Below are 19,105 nucleotides of genomic sequence, written 5' to 3'. Positions count from 1 at the left end.
TCCCCTCCGGTCGTCTCCGCACCGCGATACGGCGGCGGGCTGGCGAGGTGGGGCTCCTCAGTGATTGTGAATTATTATTCATGTGTTTAAAAGTGAACGGAGGAGAGGGATGCTACGGAGAGGAAAGAAAAGATCCTAAAGGGGTAGTTCGGAATTTTGGACATAGGGCCTGATTCCCAAGTTAGGCCGTGTGCACACGGCCAAGTTAGGCTAGCGCACGGCAACGGGCAATACTAGCCTGGTAATAAAACATTTCTGTGTTGATAGAATAATGTTAGAAACAAAACTAACCTCGCATCGCATGAATCATTGCATTTTGAGGGACTACTTTCTCAGCAGCAGCGGAATTATACTTGCCCTGGTTAGTTGTGTAACCGAATCACTACAGTAGAAAGTAAACAGAGAAGTGTGGGACAGAAGCGGAAACGAACGACTAGGCAACACGGTGGTTCAGTGTGCATTTAGCAATAGTACAAATAAACGCTACAGATGGGCACCACAAAGTTTTCAACCAATTTCCAGTGCGAGATCCAGAAAGGACTCAACTGTGGCTTGTTGCTGCTGGCTTGGACACACACCGGCGGAAACTGCTCGAAAATGGAAAATTTGTAGCGGTCATTTCAGACCGGACGACTTCGAGAAACCCCGCAATCTAAAGAGCAAGATATCAATGAAAACGAATGCGGTGCCATCCGTCTTTTCAGATGCACCAACAGCCACTGATGAACAGGTGATAACTTTTGGTGGGCTACTCTAGCTAATAAAGCTTGCCCCTTTCATAATATAGCATAAAGCAGACGCATCGCTAAGTCCTCCAAACGTGGCCATATCTTGTTTATTGAATAGGCTAATACAATTCCTTCGTGCACTGTACTCTGCGTCTGTAGCAATGACAGCGGCAGGTAAAAAAACTATTATAGAGCCAGTAACCTAGGTATCAGTCCGCCGCTGCCGTAGCCTACTACCAGGAATATTACACTGCTGCTGAGACAGACTTTTACATCGACAGTCTGGCGTTTTAGTTGATTTGCCTCGGGTGTACTGTGGAGTGGGTAAGACTGCTTTATTAGCAGGCTAGTATTGCCCGTTGCCGTGCGCTAGCCTAGCACGAGCAAACTCTGCAACTAGAAGGACTGAATGAAATGTGTTGAAAACTGACTCCAATGATAAAGAACACCAAGGCTAACTTGGGAATCAGGCCCTATGTCCAAATTCGAACTACCCCTTAAAGTTATCTGTTGCTATTCCTCTTAACCATTTAAAAAAATTAGCCAAACACCTTAGATCTGACAGTTGTAAATGCTTTCACTAACACACCTTTCAGTGTGTTTCAGGTGTGTTTTTTTGTGCGTTATCTGTTGCTTTGTCTTACCTGTTTTTTGTAATTTCACCTTCCCAGCGTTATGTATGTTATGTTAAACCTGTCTTTTCTGTGCTCTATTTTTGCGTTTCGTCAAATTTTGTGCAATGTATACATGCTCTGTTTGTACGTTTCGTGCAATATCTATATGTCTGTATGTCAGGGCTCCCTTGAAAAAGAGGCTAGAGGTCTCAATGAGAAATGTTTAAATACTGTTGACCTCCCATCGTTTGTGTCATACGTTCTCTTAACAGCACTGCGATGGATCGTGTTGTGTTGTGGAGGTAGCAAAGGTTTATTCACTGAAAACAGCTGAACAGAGTTTACAATGAGACGTGTCAATTTGAGAATAAAGAGTTACAAAATATATATATACATACAATTTAGCATCTCCAAAGAAGAGACACTTTCTGGAAAATTCCGGCGTCAACAGGTTTAGTTTTACTGCGCCGGCACAATCTATGCTACTTGTAAACATTGTGATCATTCTACGTCTGTTAGGAAGGATGCTATCTGTGACTACAGTACAGTCCTCTCCATCTGAAACACACGCGCGGTCCTGATGCTGTGGCCCTGGTTGCTATGGGAACCATGCATCGGGAAACTAGATGCTGTTATTAGTTGTGTCTAGTTGGCCTCATTTATCGGAATAGTCTTTCCTTTTTCATGATTTTGATGCCATGAATTAAAAAATAAACATAAAGATAAAATAATCTAGAAGATTTTGAATTTATTGTGTATATTTCCAATCCTGTTGACTGTAATAATTGAGTCAGCGGACTCGTCTCTGTGGCTTGAGAAGGGGAGGCGCAGTGAGTTCCGGGCAAGTCTAGAGAGTAGGCTAATTAAGTCCGCCCTGCCGTGACTAAAACATTTGTGACGTTTCTCCGAGTCCGCACTGAAGCGTCGGAACGCGGCAGAGGATCACCCATGTCACATCGCGTTTGCTTGAGAACAGCAGAATGCCTCGTCTGACATCACAGAGGTTCGGTTATCAGCAGAGAGTGAAATGAATGAATACGAAGAGGGAAAACAAATGAAACCAAAGATGAATGATGAAGTAAAAAAAAACGGCAAAAACAAGGATGTGTTTGTGTGTGCGTGTGCGCGTGTGTGTGTGTGTTTGTGTGTGAGGAAGAGAGATGTAAACCGACGATGCAAAAAAGCAAGAATAAGCAGAGGCGAAACGAGATGGAGGAACGGAGATGCGTCATTTCTTCCTCCTCGTCTCGGAGAAGGAGGGGCCTGTACTGAAGTACATCGAGGAATTTGGGGAAGGTTTAACGAAGAGCGTACAGCCAGTTAGTGCAGCTGAATGTAGGTCGCCGCACTCCTCGGCTGGTCTGCTGATGGATCAGTGTTTTCAGACAGAGCCGGCCCGCTTAAAGTGCTGTTGTGGACCTTTTACAAAAGTGTGTGTCTGTGAGTGTACGTGTGTGTGTGTGTGTGTGTGTATCTGTGTGTGTGCATGTGTGTGTGTGTGTCTGTGTATGCACGTGTGGATCTGAGTGTGTGTGTGTGGATCTGTGTGTGTGTATCTGGGTGTGTGTGTTTGTGTGTGTTCCTGTGTGTGTGTGTGTGTGTGTGTGTGTGTGTGTGTGTGTGGTGTGTGTGTGTGTGTGTGTGTGTGTGTGTGGTTGTGTATCTTAGTGTGTGTGTGTGTGTGTCTGTGTGTGTTTGTATCTGTGTTTGTGTGTGTATCTGTGTGTGTGTGTGTGTGTGTGTGTTTGTGTGTGTATCTGTGTGTGTGTGTATCTGTGTGTGTTTGTATCTGTGTTTGTGTGTGTATCTGAGTTTTTGTGTGTGTGTGTGTGTGTCTGTGTGTGTTTGTATCTGAGTTTGTGTGTTTGTATCTGAGTGTGGTGTGTTTGTATCTGAGTTTGTGTGTGTGTGTGTGTGTGTGTTTGTATCTGTGTTTGTGTGTGTATCTGAGTTTTTGTGTGTGTGTGTGTGTGTCTGTGTGTGTTTGTATCTGTGTTTGTGTGTTTGTATCTGAGTGTGGTGTGTTTGTATCTGAGTTTGTGTGTGTGTGTCTGTGTGTGTTTGTATCTGAGTTTGTGTGTGTGTGTGTATCCGATACGTGTGTCCGTGTATCTGTGTGTATCATCTGTGTATCATATATTTCTACTCCGCCTTTTTTCACAGTCTCGTTCCGTCTGTCCTTATTCTGTCTTCTGTCCATCCGTCCGTCTGTGTGAGTGTGCATCTCGTCCTCTGCGCTCTCAGGCCACTGATGTGCAGAATGTGTCGCCGTAGGAATTCATTATCACAAACCAAAGTGGTGTGTTTTTCTTTAACAATGCTATCGTGTAACCTAATGCATTTTCACATCTCATTTCACCAATGGGCCAATGTATTAATACGTTTCTCTCCGGCTTTTTACATAATGACCGAGGTGAGATTGTAAACAAAATCAGGAGATAACAAGGTGACTTTGAATGTCCCTCCAAAGATATTCCTGCGGCGTTCTTAAGACGAGCAAAACAACCAATGCCTTAATAGCCAATACAAGCTTTCCATCAACTTTTCTATGCTTCAGTAAATTGAATACCCCTGCATTGCCTTTGGTTCTGGAAAATGCATCAAATTGATTGAAAGAAGCAATTATGGGTCCTGGGAGTAGTATTGATTTTATGAAAGTATGCTATTACTTTAATTGGTATAACTGTGTCTCGATTAGATGTTAGAAGTATGTTCAAAAGAGGAACAAAAATGGAAGAGGGGGGGGGGGGGGGGAGCAGAAATAGAGAACGCATGCAAGCCTTTTACATCAGGGGTTTGGATTCTGAGCAAACTCCATTTCCTGTTCTCCGCGACCTCTGCACCTGATTAGTTTGTGGCTTTTCCTCCTCACCTCTGGGGATCTCTGGTCCTTCATCACCCGGGGGGAGGGGGGGGGGGGGGAGGGGGGGGGGGGGGACAATGTCTCAATAATAAATGACACACCAAAAGATAAATAAAGAAATGAAGAAATAAATAATACATTTGCGAAAATGAATCTCAATGTCATGATACACTTCTTAGACTTTTTAGAGCTGGGATGTAGGATTTGTGTGTCAGAAGGCATTGCGTGTTGTGAGTGGACCACTAACACCACCCCCCCCCAAACACACACACACACACACACACACACACACACACACACCCTCCCCTCCCTGTAAGTCTAGGCTACAAGGTATGATTGAAATGCGTCCTCTGTTCCAGAATTACGCCCAGTATAAGAAAATGAACAGTGAAGTCAAGCCTTAAATCTAGCTGGCTACCATGTGACCAGAGAGAGAGAGAGAGAGAGAGAGAGAGAGAGAGAGAGAGAGAGAGGGGTGGAGAGAGAGAGAGAGAGGGGTGGAGAGAGAGAGAGAGAGAGAGAGAGAGAGAGAGAGAGAGAGAGAGAGTGAACGACCAAGGAGAGAGAGAGAGAGAGAGAGAGAGAGAGAGAGAGAGAGAGAGAGAGAGAGAGAGAGAGAGAGAGAGAGGGGTGGAGAGAGAGAGAGAGAGGGGTGGAGAGAGAGAGAGAGAGAGAGAGGGAGAGAGAGAGAGAGTGAACGACCAAGGAGAGAGAGAGAGAGAGAGAGAGAGAGAGAGAGAGAGAGAACGACCAAGGAGAGAGAGAGAGAGAGAGAGAGAAAACGACCAAGGAGAGAGAGAGAGAGAGAGCTAGCGGTAATGCCGAGTGCAGTAACCTAATACAAACCATCTCTGCTTTCAGTTCAAATAGGTCCTATCATCTCCATGACAACAGTCGTAATGGTAACATGGAAATATATTAATGTAAAACCATGGCAACGTTCTGCAATTGAATTAAGCAGCACCTGTGCGCATTACAGAAGAAGATAAAAGACAAAAGCAGCCAGCTTCTGCTTGCCAAGCAGCTGTGGCTTTCAGACCTTAAAGCCCATCTACATTTCCTCAACACATTTGTTTTCCAGTGTTTCTGTGCCGCAAATTACCGTAGCACCGTCCCTTTTTTTTTTTTTGCCGTTCTTTGGTTTTTTCTTTTTTTGTGTGCCAGTCTTTGTGCTGTATTTCTGCAAAACATACGAAAAAACCGGCAGCGGTTCGGAGAGGAGGCTTCCTCCGTCATATCCACCGGTCCGGGCTGTGTCCTCCGTCACACCAACCGGTCCGGGCTGTGTCCTCCGTCACACCAACCGGTCCGGGCTGTGTCCTCCGTCACACCAACCGGTCCGGGCTGTGTCCTCCGTCACACCAACCGGTCCGGGCTGTGTCCTCCGTCACACCAACCGGTCCGGGCTGTGTCCTCCGTCACACCAACCGGTCCGGGCTGTGTCCTCCGTCACACCAACCGGTCCGGGCACTAGCCTTGGTCGGGGTTCTATTTTTATGGAGAGTGAGTTTTATTGCCGGATAATATGATTGTGTGGGCCCATCTGTTTGATAGGTGGAGGGACCAGACAGAGGGTTGGGGGGGGGGGGGGGGGCCCTCGCCGCTGTCCAGTGTGAAGCCTCTCGTCTGAAGAGCCCCCCTCTGGACACAAACACATTTGAAACCATCATTCAAACGCGATACGTTTTGAATCAGAGTCGAGGGGGGGGTCTGATCCCGACCAGTGCGGCGCTCTGAACGTCGTCCTTTTGCCGCTGCATGCCGCTCGGGATCAATATTCGCCCAACACGCACACAGGCACACACACACACACGCACACACACACACACGCACACACACGCACCATACACCATGCACCATGCGTCTGCGTCGAGCCCAAACAGAGGTGCGGAGGCGAGGTGTTCGTGGTTCTCTTCACCGAGCCGGTGCTGAGAGAGTGAACATTATCTACATCGCCACACCATCAAATCTGATGGATCCCCCCTCCCCCTCACCTCCTCTCTCTCCTCCTCCTCTCCCTAGCCCCCCCCCCTCCCTCCGCCCCCCCTCCCCTCTCACCCTCTCCCTCCCCCTGCGATTTTCTCTCTCCCGGAGCCAGTGTGTTCAGTGGTAATGGCATTGCTAGATTCTCTCACCCTTGAAAATGTGTTTCTTGCAGAGTGTGTGCATGTGTGAGTGCGTCTGTGTGTGTGTGTGTGTGTGTGTGTGTGTGTGTGTGTGTGTGTGTGTGTGTGTGTGTGTGTGTGTGTGTGTGTGTGTGTGTGTGTGTGTGTGTGTGTGTGTGTGTGTGCATGCACATGTGTGTAAGTGTGTGTATACATTAGGCAAGTACTGTGTACTGTGTAATGTGCATTATGGAAAAAGAAGAGAGAAGAGGGAGAGAGAGAAAGAACAAATGAAAAAAGAACGGAGAATGAAACATCCTAAGTTATATTCCTCTTAAAAGGATATTGTTGTACCCGAAATGCATTGAACTACAAATCCCCTGTCGCCATATTTTATTCACACGTTTGTTGTACTTGACAAGCAGCTCGTCTCCACGGCTCTTCGTCCGACGGCAGAGGCTGAACTCACCGTCCAATCGGCGCTTTCAAAGAACCGCGTTAGACAATCGATTGCATTCATGTACAATAGTGTTGACATGTAGAGTAGCATCGATGAAACTCTAATCCCTAATCTCTAAAGTGACACCAGCACTAAACAACAACAACACTATTTGAATGCAGCTTCCTCTCCGATTCAGTGCTGACGTTCCAGTGTGGCTAAAGAGGTGTTCAGAATGAGAGAGAGAGAGAGAGAGAGAGAGAGAGAGAGAGAGAGAGAGAGAGCTTAAAGATAACAACAACACAAAAAGATTAAAGTCCCTCCCTCCCTTCATTTCTCTGAAGTACTGCATTCACGCAGCTCTGTGTGGTGGAGCGATTATAATGCTGCGTGCCCCGCATGTGATTGACAGGCAAGATGGAATCCCCAAACCAATCAGGGAAGAGATCCGCTGATTGGTCGGAAATTAGCCAGGAGCGTTCTTAGAGTTCAATCCCGAGAAACGCGATTCCGGACATTTACCCTTCCAAATCATTTCTGTTTTCCGAGGGATATGATTACAGGAAAGTGAGAAAAACATAATATTTTTTCCCCATTTAGAACATATTGGTGAAAATCTCACTTTATGAGGTTTTCTAACATAAATATGAGTTCCCCTAGCCTGCCTATGGTCCCCCAATGGCTAAAACTTGCGTTTGGTGTAAAACGAGCACTAGATGTTCTGCTCGCCTATGAAAAAACGGAGGCTGTATTTATGACGTCACCAAGAATCTCAGCTCCTCCCCTTACTCTGCCTGGCCCGCCCAGAGACGTTGGCCCGCCAATGAGACTCGACCGTGCGAGCACCACGTGTGTGTGTGTGTGTGTGTGTGTGTGTGTGTGTGTGTGTGTGTGTGTGTGTGTGTGTGTGTGTGTGTGTGTGTGTGTGTGTGTGTGTGTGTGTGTGTATGTGTGTGTGTGTGTGTGTGTGTGTGTGTGTGTGTGTGTGTGTGTGTGAATACACACACTGTAACTCAAGTGTTTCTTGTCGGTTCTTTGACGTGTCTTGTATTTTCCACAACGAGACTGTTGTGGGGGTTATCTGAGCCATGGTTGAGAAGGAATTGGGGGAAAGGAACTTTGGCTTTGACTCGCTGAAGTACATGAACTGCGACATGCCGCCGGTTGCCGCGAGGCACCATCGCCCGGCAGCGGGCAGCCGGCAGCCGGCAGCCGGCAGCGGGCAGCCGGCAGCGGGCAGCCGGCAGCAGGCAGCGCGCGGTTCAGTCGACTTCAGGTTGATGTGAAAGTGGAAGAACCAGAGACGTCGCAGAACCCGACAAAGTCGTTTGTGATTCATACTATCGTCTGGAGGCGCACACAGCTTTTGGCCGTGATAATATGTATTAAATTATATAGATTTCTATGCATTATATGATATTATTTAGATATAGAGCTCCAGGACTGTAACGCAAGTGTTGTACACTTCCTTGTTATTTGGATAACGGTTCTGTCGGACTCTCGTCTCTGGTATTTCTACAACGAGACTCGTATTGGGGGTTATCTCAGCCAAGGTTGAGAATGAATTGGGGGGAAGGAACTTTGGCTTTGACTCCCTCAAGAACATGAACCACGACATGGAAGAGAAAGGGATTGTTGGCGGCGAATGTCTCCAGCTTGAGACCCGCTGAGGGACCACCGCTGGAGGCGGAGGTGCCTAAGCGCTGCCCGGCAACGATCCCTTTCTCCTCCTTGTCGCAGTTCAGTCTACTTCACATTGATGAGGACGTTGAAGAACCAGGAACGTCGGAGAACCCAACGCGGTCGTTTGAGATTCATAATATCGGCTCACACAGCTTTTGGCCGTGATAATATATATTATATTATATAGATATCTATGTAGGCTATATGATAATATTTAGATATAGAGCTCCAGGACTCCCGTGTGTTCTAGAATATTTACAGAACACGGCTAAAGGCTGTGTGCGCCTCGCCATTGCGATACATCCACTGTAAACAGAGCGCATGGTACCGTGGCTGCAAGCTGCTCAGGGCCACACCCCCACCCTCCTCCTTGACCCGCCTCGCTCCTCCTCATTTGCATTAAAGCTACAGACACCAAAACAGCGCATTTGGGGGAAGCTCAATGTGCGACTGGCTCGGAGTGGCTGTAACTCTGCACCACGGCTGAATTTCGGGAACGTCTTTGAATACTATGTTAGTTGCCCACTAATACCTATATTATAGAATACATAAAATAGCATGTCATGGGACCTTTAAGAAAATATGTCGACCCACAGTTTACTTTCTTAAAACCTATGCAACAGCTGTGTGCGCGGGTAAACCTCCTAAAGCTTACTGTGATAAACACAAAGCTGCATACTTTCAGAGCACAGACAGCTTGTGGGATTGCTCCCTGTCCGACCAAAGCACTTAATGTATGTTTCATAGGCTAAGCTATTATGTTGCTATAATGCAGAGTACTATAGTAGGCCTGCCCTGATCTTAAAACGTGTAGTGAGTCGATTTGCATTTCTGCGCATTATGCACGCCATGCAGGCCTCTGGGAGTGATCTATATTTAACCCGCTGGATTCTGTCAGGGGTTTGAGATGCTGAAGTCGAAATGAAGACATGTTCTGTTAACGTTGAGTTCTTCATAACTCTACCTAACGTAGCCTGGCTGTAACAGGAGGCTCGCACACGAACCGCCACCAACAGAACGCAGTCCGTCTCAGATTCGGTTTGTTTTTAGACTTCGATGAGGAATGATCAAATATCACTTCCTGTGAGGCAGATCTCAGCAGAAAGATCAGAACAAATCTCAAACTGACATTTCATATTCCTCGCAGTGATCGCCAAGTTCAAGCTGCATGCAGAGTGGATGTTATGTATATTCTAATGTTGTAAAACATCAATTGTGTTCTTTTTCCTCAATCATAATTAATACCACTAAATAATACACCACAGAAAACAGGGGGCCAAACCCATAGGTTTATGTGCAGTTCATCTCGTTGAATTAAGTGTTGCTTGAAATATGACCAATGCAATTCTGACTGCTGAAGCAAAAAAAAAGGAAATCCTGGGACTCCCAGAATACCGCGTCCATCTTCCTGTTATTTTTCGGGGGAAAAGGTGAACCCCTTCGGCACAGTCAACAGGACAGTGTTTAAATTACACCTTATAATTCATACCTACAGCGACTTTAAGGAGAGACAATGTCTACAATGTAGGGTGAGATTAGAAGCTAGGGGGAAGAGATGTGATGCTAGGTGGAAGAGTTGTGATGCTAGGTGGAAGAGTTGTGATGCTAGGTGGAATAGTCAATTCAATGAGGTCCGCATCGACATTCGACCCACGTTTTCTTTAGCCTACATATCCTATCGGACAATCAGAGCTCCTTCCCTGCTCTCAAAAACAATAACAGAGTCACATTACAACGGTCTGTGATACCAGAGGTATCGCGTGTTCTTTTGATGAGACGGCAGGAAAATGAGTAGATGTCCATATTGTCCATGATATTTTTTAGTTAATATAATTTGTGTTTGAAATTGTAAATAATTATACTTGAAGAAAATACTTTTGTTTTGAGAATTTTTGTTCTTTTGATGAGACGGCAGGAAAATGAGAAGATGTCCATATTGCCCATGATTTTTTTTAGTTAATATAATTTGTGTTTGAAATTGTAAATAATTATACTTGAAGAAAATACTTTTGTTTTGAGAATTTTTTAAACCGATTTTTAAACGCGATACCAGAGGTCTCGCGGGCATCGGTCCTTTCGAAGAAAGCAGCAACAACGCAAACAAAAGTAGTGCAAGGAGCAGACCGCTGTGGTCGCGAACGTGAATCTTCTTTACCCGTCTGATACTAATTTCAGTGATTTCCTGAGTGACCCTCAAGCGCACACAGATTCTTCTCGTTTCTGAATATAGAAATTAACGCGTGTGGTTAATGAAAGCGCTTTGTCTGTTTGTTCAGAAGGCTGTGCGGCTTTCCATAAGACTAGTCAAATGGCCTGTCCTTCAGAGAAAAGAAACAGCAGAGTGTTTCTTTAAACATTGATTATTTTTCGATTCATAAATGTTATTGAGTTTGAACGTCCACTTGATATTCCATAGTGCGTTATTAATTTATTTGGTTTGCCCTCGTCTGCGTCACACTTCTTGACCTTATGATGAGTTCCTCTTTCTAGTTCCATCTAATGTGGACGTTCTTCTCACAACGGATTCAATGAGCCCTTTAATTCAAGCACCGCACTTACGTATACTTTGAGGTATTTACAGTTTGCTTTTGTTATTTTTGACAACGAAATTCCACAGAAAGTTTTGATCGCAGCCTCGTCAAACTTTGTGAACTCACTTCTTGTTCAAATAAGATACATTCACAAACCTATGTCGATGTGTTTTATTAGAACCTGTATTATTTTCAAATTTCTTGGTCAATCTTAGATATTGAATAAACCGATATCCCACACAAGCTAGCGAAACAAAAACTCCCTTTTATTTCATCTTTTATATGTGAATAATATATACACACATGAATAGTTCAACACTGACATAACACTATACAGTCCTCTACATAGCCTATATAGCACAGATAGCAAATAGATAGGTCAGCTCTCAGAATACGGGCACTTCAGATAAAGTGCAGGCCTAATAGAAATCCCAGATCTCACACATTGAACCGAACACTAAACACACCTTTCGGTTTCCCTCCCCAGCAGCGATTGCTATCCGAACCATTTGAAAAGTCGCTCTGTCTTCTAGGATTTGTTCCGGTATCATCCTTCAGCCGGCAAGGGTCAAGCGAGCTCGAATTGATCTCCGGATGAAATGCAGGCAGCTGATTTAGCACGATGCATGATTGTAGCCGGATGTTTTGAATTTATAGGACATGGATAGCGTCTATTGGGATCGCTTTGCACTAATCTATAGAAACTTTCTAATCTTTTCGTTAAGATATAGATGGTTAAAAGTGGGGCAGTCATAGTCGAGTAGGTCTACTGTTTAACTCGGTGTGGACAGGGAGACAGGCCTCATAAACTCCAGCTCTTCGTCTGGGTATAAAAGTTGGGAATTGAAAATGACTCATGATGGTTTGTCTGCGAAAAGGACATTAGTATATGCTCCTCTTTCTCCATCACAGAATGAGCGATGGTTCCACGGCAATCTTCTTTCACAACGAAATGGCAGCTGCCTTTTCGGGAGAAAAGGATGCCCTGTTTTTTAAAAGATGATAATGAACGAGGATGGAGAAGGGGGGCGTTTTGCTCCACGTTGACAAAACATGTGCACCAGAGAAGGTGTTGGGTTAAATTACTCATCTCTAAAATGAACATTTGGTACAAACACCATACTACAATTTCATGTTTTAGCTGATAAAAAAATTGTGTTTTCAAAATAGGGCACATCCACTTGACATGACCGTTTGTGCGTCTCTTGCTATTTAAAATAGTGGAAAAAAACAACATTGAACTAACATCCAGCAGGCTGCAGTAATACACTCTTGGCCAAGCGCTCGCTGAAACTCTATACGCAATTAGAGGACACTCTTGAATTTCCTAGAGATGAGTGCTAAACGAAAACGTGGTCAGACTGACAATTTAGCTCCTTTCCACTTCTTCTTCTCCTAATAATAAGTAACCTAATCTAGATAACAATTAAATAAACAGCCCAGGAGCGTTGAGGTAAAAGTCTATCTGTTTTTTTGAACAGAGTCGAGATAAAAATCGACACGCTGGTGATTTTCTTTGTACTTCGGAGGGGTCTGAAGATTGCACCTCGTTTCGTTCGCTCGTCGAGTCCTGAGTTTATTTCTAAAGGGAACACATTAATGTTAAATCCTCCTTGAAGATATCCTTAATTCTTGTCCCTGGCGGTTTCAATTCAATCGTAAATTAAATGAAATGGTATGCAGGCTGTTACAGCAGTGCCTACGTCACACACACACAACTGTCTCACAACAACAATGGCAGCGTGTAAAGTGTAAAACCGTCTATTTTTAACACGATAATCTCCACGATTAACACTTGAAGGTGGTTCCAACAGCACACATACTTGCCGCTGTACCGAGCCGAGAGGGCAGTATTTACCAGGGATGGGATTTATGCAGCCGGCCCACACATGGACATAATCTTTTAACGGTTCAAATGTCAAAGGCTTAAAGTCCTTCGCCAGCTTGTGCCGCGATTGAGTAGCGAAAGCTGCTGTTGACCTCTGGGTAATGTAGGTCATGATCTCCGTGCCCGCGGCGGGCGCTAACAGAGGACCGGAGGACACCGGCGTCGGTGGAGGAGACAACAGTAAGGAAGGAGACGACATATAAGGGCCATGTCGGGACATGTTTCTGTCCGCGGACGCTCCTGTCGTCCCATGAAGTCGCCACGGTAACCTCTGAAGTCAAGTCATAAATCCTTGGACTAAAATAAAAATGTGTATTTTAAGTTGTATGATTATATTACAAATATAAAATGTCAGGATTGACTGAAAAATAACGTCAATGGCTTTTACTTTGAAAGAACCAATCAATAAAATGTGTCTAAATCCATTAGGTGACTAAATCAACACAAGGTGTGTGAGGACCCTGGCCCCAGCCCCCGTGTTTGTCCCCCAGACTGTTGACTGACTGGGGTCGGCCCCCAGGTTCCCATGCCCCCTCTGGCTCGGACCCCGTCCGTGACCTGGCCCTGGGGTCAGAGGTCAGAGGTCAGAGACTGACCCAGACTGCTGCCCTCCACGTCCCCTTAGGTAACAGTGGGACCTTGGGTTCTGGTTCCTGGTTTGTTTTTGTAAATGCTTAAGGGGCCCCAAGATCAACATTAGGACACCCTATCACATCAGGATTAGACTGGAAGAGGGAAACGTTTCCCTGCTCCCCGTTTCAGTCGGGAGTCGATCACACAATCCTCATTAAGGATATTTTCAGTCAGGAGAGATGATTTTGGAAACGTTTTCTCTCTGGTTTTATTGAATCAGTGGTATTATCGTGTGTTTGTATGTCTGTGCGTCATAAATATTTGGCCTGTTAAGCCCTTTGAGACTGTAATGGTGATTAAGGGCTATACAAATAGAATTGAATTGAATTTATACGTGTGAATGTATTTTGCATGTTTATCTGCGCACATGCTCACCCGTGGGCTGTGTGGGTCTGTCGCTGTGTTTGTCGCTGTTTTTGCATGTGTCCTGTTCGATTCAAAGGCATACTGTAGTAAAGGATGGATGGGTTTAATGTGGGATTCTGTTCTATGGACGAGTGCTAACCAGGGCTACCGCGGGGCCAACCGCTAATTGGGCAAAATGACTGCTCTTTGGTTTACTTTAGCTCAGGTTTCAGGTTATGGGGGTATCGTTCATCTTTAACGTTGAGAATTATCTAGTGGTATTGCAGAAAGGTGATGAGAATCTCGATATATGTATGAATCTGTTTAAGAGGGCGATTGAGAGATGCATGCATGCAAAGACGAGAGAGAGAGAGAGAGAGAGAGAGAGGGAGAGAGAGAGGGAGAGGGAGAGGGAGGGAGGGAGGGAGAGAGAGAGGGAGAGAGAGGGAGAGAGAGAGAGAGAGAGAGAGAGAGAGAGAGAGAGAGAGAGAGAGAGAGAGAGAGAGAGAGAGAGAGAGAGAGAGAGAGAGAGGATGGTTGAATTATGGGTATAATTTTCACATCCCCCAACTAAAGCCTCCCATAGGAATGCAGTTTGCAGCAGAGCAGCACATTAAGGATGAGGCATGGCTCACACAGCGGCACCAGGTTATGACGGCCCTGCCACTGGAAATATTCACCCCTACATTCACACAATTCATGACGTCATCGCGTTTCTAATGATTCCACTGATTCTTCTTTTCCTTTGGCTAACGGTCTCTCAGGCCGTTCCTCTGATCTGTTGTTTAATTTCTGTGTTTGTCCTCCGTGCACCGTAGCTCCGTCCTGTGTGCTCCCCCCTATAGCTCAGAGACAACCCCCTAATTCTCTCCTTTTTTCCCAAACTCCCCTGAATGGAAACACAAATTATTCTCCCCGTGCTTTCATCTCCATTCATTTATTTCCCCCTTCATTTTTTTTCATCCGCATAACATTTTTATTTAGGATTAAAGTAGGCTAGCGTCTTTGTGCGGGCACTAATTGCCATAGAGCTTGAGTAATTAAAGGACAATAAAGCCTTAGCAGTAATTAGTTTCTCTTGTTTGGTTGCTTGCCCATCAATTGTGCTTCAATAATACTGATCATTAGCATGTGCCCAGGCACTGAGGGATGCTGGGAAGGCAGAACACACAGCACTCCACATTCCATTCCCATGAAGCCATGGCACCAAGCCAGCAAGTTAACCCTCGCAGTGCCGGTGGTGGCTGAGGGGGTACTGGGAAATGAGGCAGGACACAACCCACCAGGAGCGGCCCACCGTGCTTCAATAACACACGGCTGTACCTCGACGGCTGGGGGGGGGGGGGGGGGGGGGGGGGTGGTGGTGGGAGTAATGGGCCCTGGAGGTGTCGTAGTAACCCCCCCCCCCCCCCCCCCCCTCCCCGGTGGGCTGGGGTGGAACAGGGGAGCTCGGCTGTTTAAGGGGAACACAAAACAAAACACAACCGGGACGAGACACCGCTGGGCTGGAGTTGGAACGCGGCCGAGGAGAGCGTTCCAACTCTCTCTGACATCGCCGTTGTGTTCTTTAGTTTGATACATAGGGTAAGGGTAAGGGTTAGGGTTAGGGTTAGGGTAAGGGTTAGGGTTAGGGTTAGGGTTAGGGTGACGTCAGAGAGGGAATGCGGCCAAGAAAGACCAGTAGACTCTAACATTGACATTTACATTCAGGGCATATATCAGACGCTTTTACCCAATGCGACTTACAATAAGTACATTTGTCTGAAGAAGGAGAAACAACAACATATTGCAGTCGGCACAGTAAGGATGTTCATAGAAACAAGTGGCCAGCACATACAATCGCTACCATCACACTATGGGTGTGATGTTAACGATGTCACATACTTGTATGCTTTCGTTTGTTACGAAAGCATACAAGTATGTCGTGCTGAAAGCACTGTGGTCATAATTATCGATCAGCCGAATATTCCATAAAACCGAATACAAGAAGCCATGGGTGCTGACAGGGTGGAGCACTGTATTCCTCCATCCGGCAGAAGCTGGTCGGCTGTATGAGATGGTTCTTTCTTAACCCACCCAACGGTAGCAGGTCGTGTGTATGTGACCGTTCTTTATTCGTCCACCCAGCAGTAGCCGGTCGGCTGTTTGTGGCCGATCCCCGAGTGCAGGTTGAGAAGGCTGGCTCTGCTGTACTCCTCGAGTTTGCGTCTTGACATGATTGAAAGACAATAGCCTCCCAGATAGGCTATTCCACCGTCAGATGTGCCTGCACATCTCAGAGTGGCCCGGTGCCATCCATCACCCTCAGTCTGCTGTCAGAGTCGCCCTGGCCACGCCCTGTCCCCAGATATGCATTTGCAACTGTGTGGAAAAACAAAAAGATAAAGTCCCACCATGTACCTTAGGCCTCTGAAAAAAAATATAAAAAGCTTTTACGGGGGGAGTGTATTTCATCGATATGGGATTGGATTAAGGGGAATGATCAAGATGATGTTATTTGGTATAGGTTTAATGCATGTGCTTTCCCATTATTTTCCATTATAAGCCTCTTTAATCCATTGTGGTCAAAGCAGAGCGATGTAATCATAAGCCTGCAAGAGCACACAAAGCCATCCTCGGTGTAATTGGAGTGAAGTCATGTTATTGTGTTCATTCATAAACAGATCATATAAAAAACTCGGATGAAACCACGTGCCGAAATAACAAAGTTGGACATGTTCACTTGCATTTAGGTTATAGGGCCAAGATATCAACGTGACTGATTTTAGCATCGCTGTTAATAAAGACTGAAATGGAATCTAGATAATCGTTGCTTTAAGCATTCAAAAACCACAGGTTTAGCCAAATTATAAAATATATATAACAGCATGTTTTAACTACAGGCGGCTGGCAAACCCTCCTCTCGTTTTTCCCGGCACAATATCCCGAATGCAAGCTCTTTGAGGAGCTGATAGAGGCAGTGCGCGCTTGATAATGCACAGCCGTGCACACCGTGCACAGCCGTGCACACTAGTGCATCTCCAGCTAATCAGAAGCGCGCAGTTGCATAAAGGAAAGCGGTTGCCAAGGCAGCCACCGATCTCCCCTCCCCCTTTCTCCGGTCGTTCCTCTTTTCAGTTTATTATCGGCAGAGGTCGCATGGCATAAGGGAAGAGCACACGAACCACTTCTGTCCTGGAACCAATGCACGAATATGCACCTCCATAACAAAGCCTATGGAGTACTGAGAGCAGTGGAAGAGCAACAGAGGCTGTGAATGTGCGGCGTTGCGTTCAACCTTTTAAAAAAACGACATTAAGAGGGAATCAAAGTTCAATGTTTTGCTTGTTTGGTCCTGGAACAACGGAATAATTTTACAAAACACGTGCATGTCCATGTAGTTTTGCGACCGCTCTCGCTCCGCAAACAGCGCTCCAACAAACGGTTCCCATCCCGAAAGTGGTAGTGGTGCAGGGGCTCCGAGGAGAACTGCGCAGCATCTCCAGAGTTGGTGCCGAACTTCGGCCGCGGACGGATGTGAAGGGAAAGTGTGCCGATCAAAACTCAACCCACTTTTGCTTATTTCTGCTCTCCCTCGCTGGCCTTTTTTTTTCGTTTCAAAGGTTCAACCGCAGAGAGTCCAAGACACTGCCACTGATTTCATGCCTTCAGTCTTGTGCATCCTGAAATGGACGTGAGATTTTATCCTGCACACCCTGGAAGTGTGGGTTCATGCTCTTTACCCGCTGACCCGAGTTGTCTCAGCTCCTTGGACTATTATCACGCCAACAAGGTAGGTCTCTTTACCTCACATTGCTCACCTGTATCTGTAGCGTTATCCGCACCACACACTGTAACCTACATGGTCGCCTCGCATTTACATTAAATTAAAACGCTTGTAGTTGCGATTGCACAGACAGGCTCAAACTCTGATTATAAACGCAAGTTGCAGCGACCTGCCTCACGACACCTCCACCCATCTGTGATCGCGCTCCACCGTGTTCCTACAGTTTGATTTCTGCACAAAAAACTAAAAGACACACAAGTTCTGCGTGCTGTCGTTGAAACAGCAGAGCCCCTGCATGTTGCAAAAGTCTCAAACCAATGTGTCTTTTTTTTTCTACCGTATTTCCTCTCAGTTTTTCATAGAACAAAACTGCCCGCAAGCGCCCAGGCTGATGTTTGAGTTACATGCTGCCGGAATACCAGGGACGGTATGGATCTATACCGCCCTTTCTGCCTGTGCTCTCACACTCTCATGTCTCATAGCCAGCACGGTGCCCCATGCTAGAGTTCACTGATGAAATGGATCCGTGCCAATAATGTACTGATAATGAGTCGGTAACGAGAGGAACCCAACGCGCAGAGGGAGGACTGGTAGCTAGGCAGGCGTCACTCCTCTGTTCTCCTATTCTTTGCTATTTTCTTTTGACACATGGAGGCTGGCTGGCCGCGGGGTTTAGGGACCTGTTCGTGTTCTGATGCTTTCCCCAGTGCGCAGGTGGCCACCCAGAGAGTGTTAGCTAATGGTATCGATTGCTGTTATCGTATACTTTACGGAATATAAGCAAGGGAAATGTTATGTAAAACACGGAGACGCGCTTGTTGGCGCCGAAGTCAAGTCCGCGCTAAAACAACATATTCAATGGAGAGGTTTGGATTTGGTCGTTACTGACCTGATTGGTAATGGAAAGCCAAGTTCGTATCTTAGCCTTTTAACATTAGATTTGGCTCTAATATTATTGTTCAATGTTAGAAAAGCTTTGTAACTGAATAGAAGCAATTGAACATCTTTCTTTGTGGGGCACCTTTAATACGTTTACCCCTAATACAAATTGAAAGCATAAAAACCACAATCAATACACAGTCACTGAGCAATATAGCAGATGGAATATGTCTATTCATGCACACACACACACACACACACACACACACACACACACACACACACACACACACACACACACACACACACACACACACACACACACACACACACACACACACACACACACACACACACACACACACACACACACACACCTAATCCAGTGTAACAGATAAAGGCCTCTCTCTGCACCTGTGAACCAAACGACTCGTCCAGGCATGTACTTTGTAGGTCAAATTAATTAAAATCAGACTCCGTGTGGACAATTGTATAAATCAACTCTGACATAGCACTGTCCTTTGAACACACGCACACATACACACACTCACACACACACGCACACACACACACACACACACACACACACAGACACACACACACACACACATACACACACAGACTCGTAAAC

The 19,105-nt window shown here is 45.8% G+C and overlaps 1 long non-coding RNA gene across 1 annotated transcript; it reads left to right on the top strand.

Moving 5' to 3' along the window:
• The first annotated feature begins 16,753 nt into the window (after positions 1-16,753).
• LOC132459591 (uncharacterized) lies at positions 16,754-18,854 on the top strand. Its single transcript, XR_009526268.1, has 2 exons — positions 16,754-17,601; positions 17,948-18,854. It is a non-coding gene; the product is annotated as an uncharacterized LOC132459591 (long non-coding RNA).
• Positions 18,855-19,105: the final 251 nt, after the last annotated feature.

This window comes from Gadus macrocephalus, chromosome 1 (assembly GCF_031168955.1).
Source record: "Gadus macrocephalus chromosome 1, ASM3116895v1".
Lineage (NCBI taxonomy): Eukaryota > Metazoa > Chordata > Actinopteri > Gadiformes > Gadidae > Gadus > Gadus macrocephalus.
The sequence above is the reverse complement of the archived record's forward strand: the minus strand, read 5'-3'. Positions and strand labels throughout refer to the sequence as shown.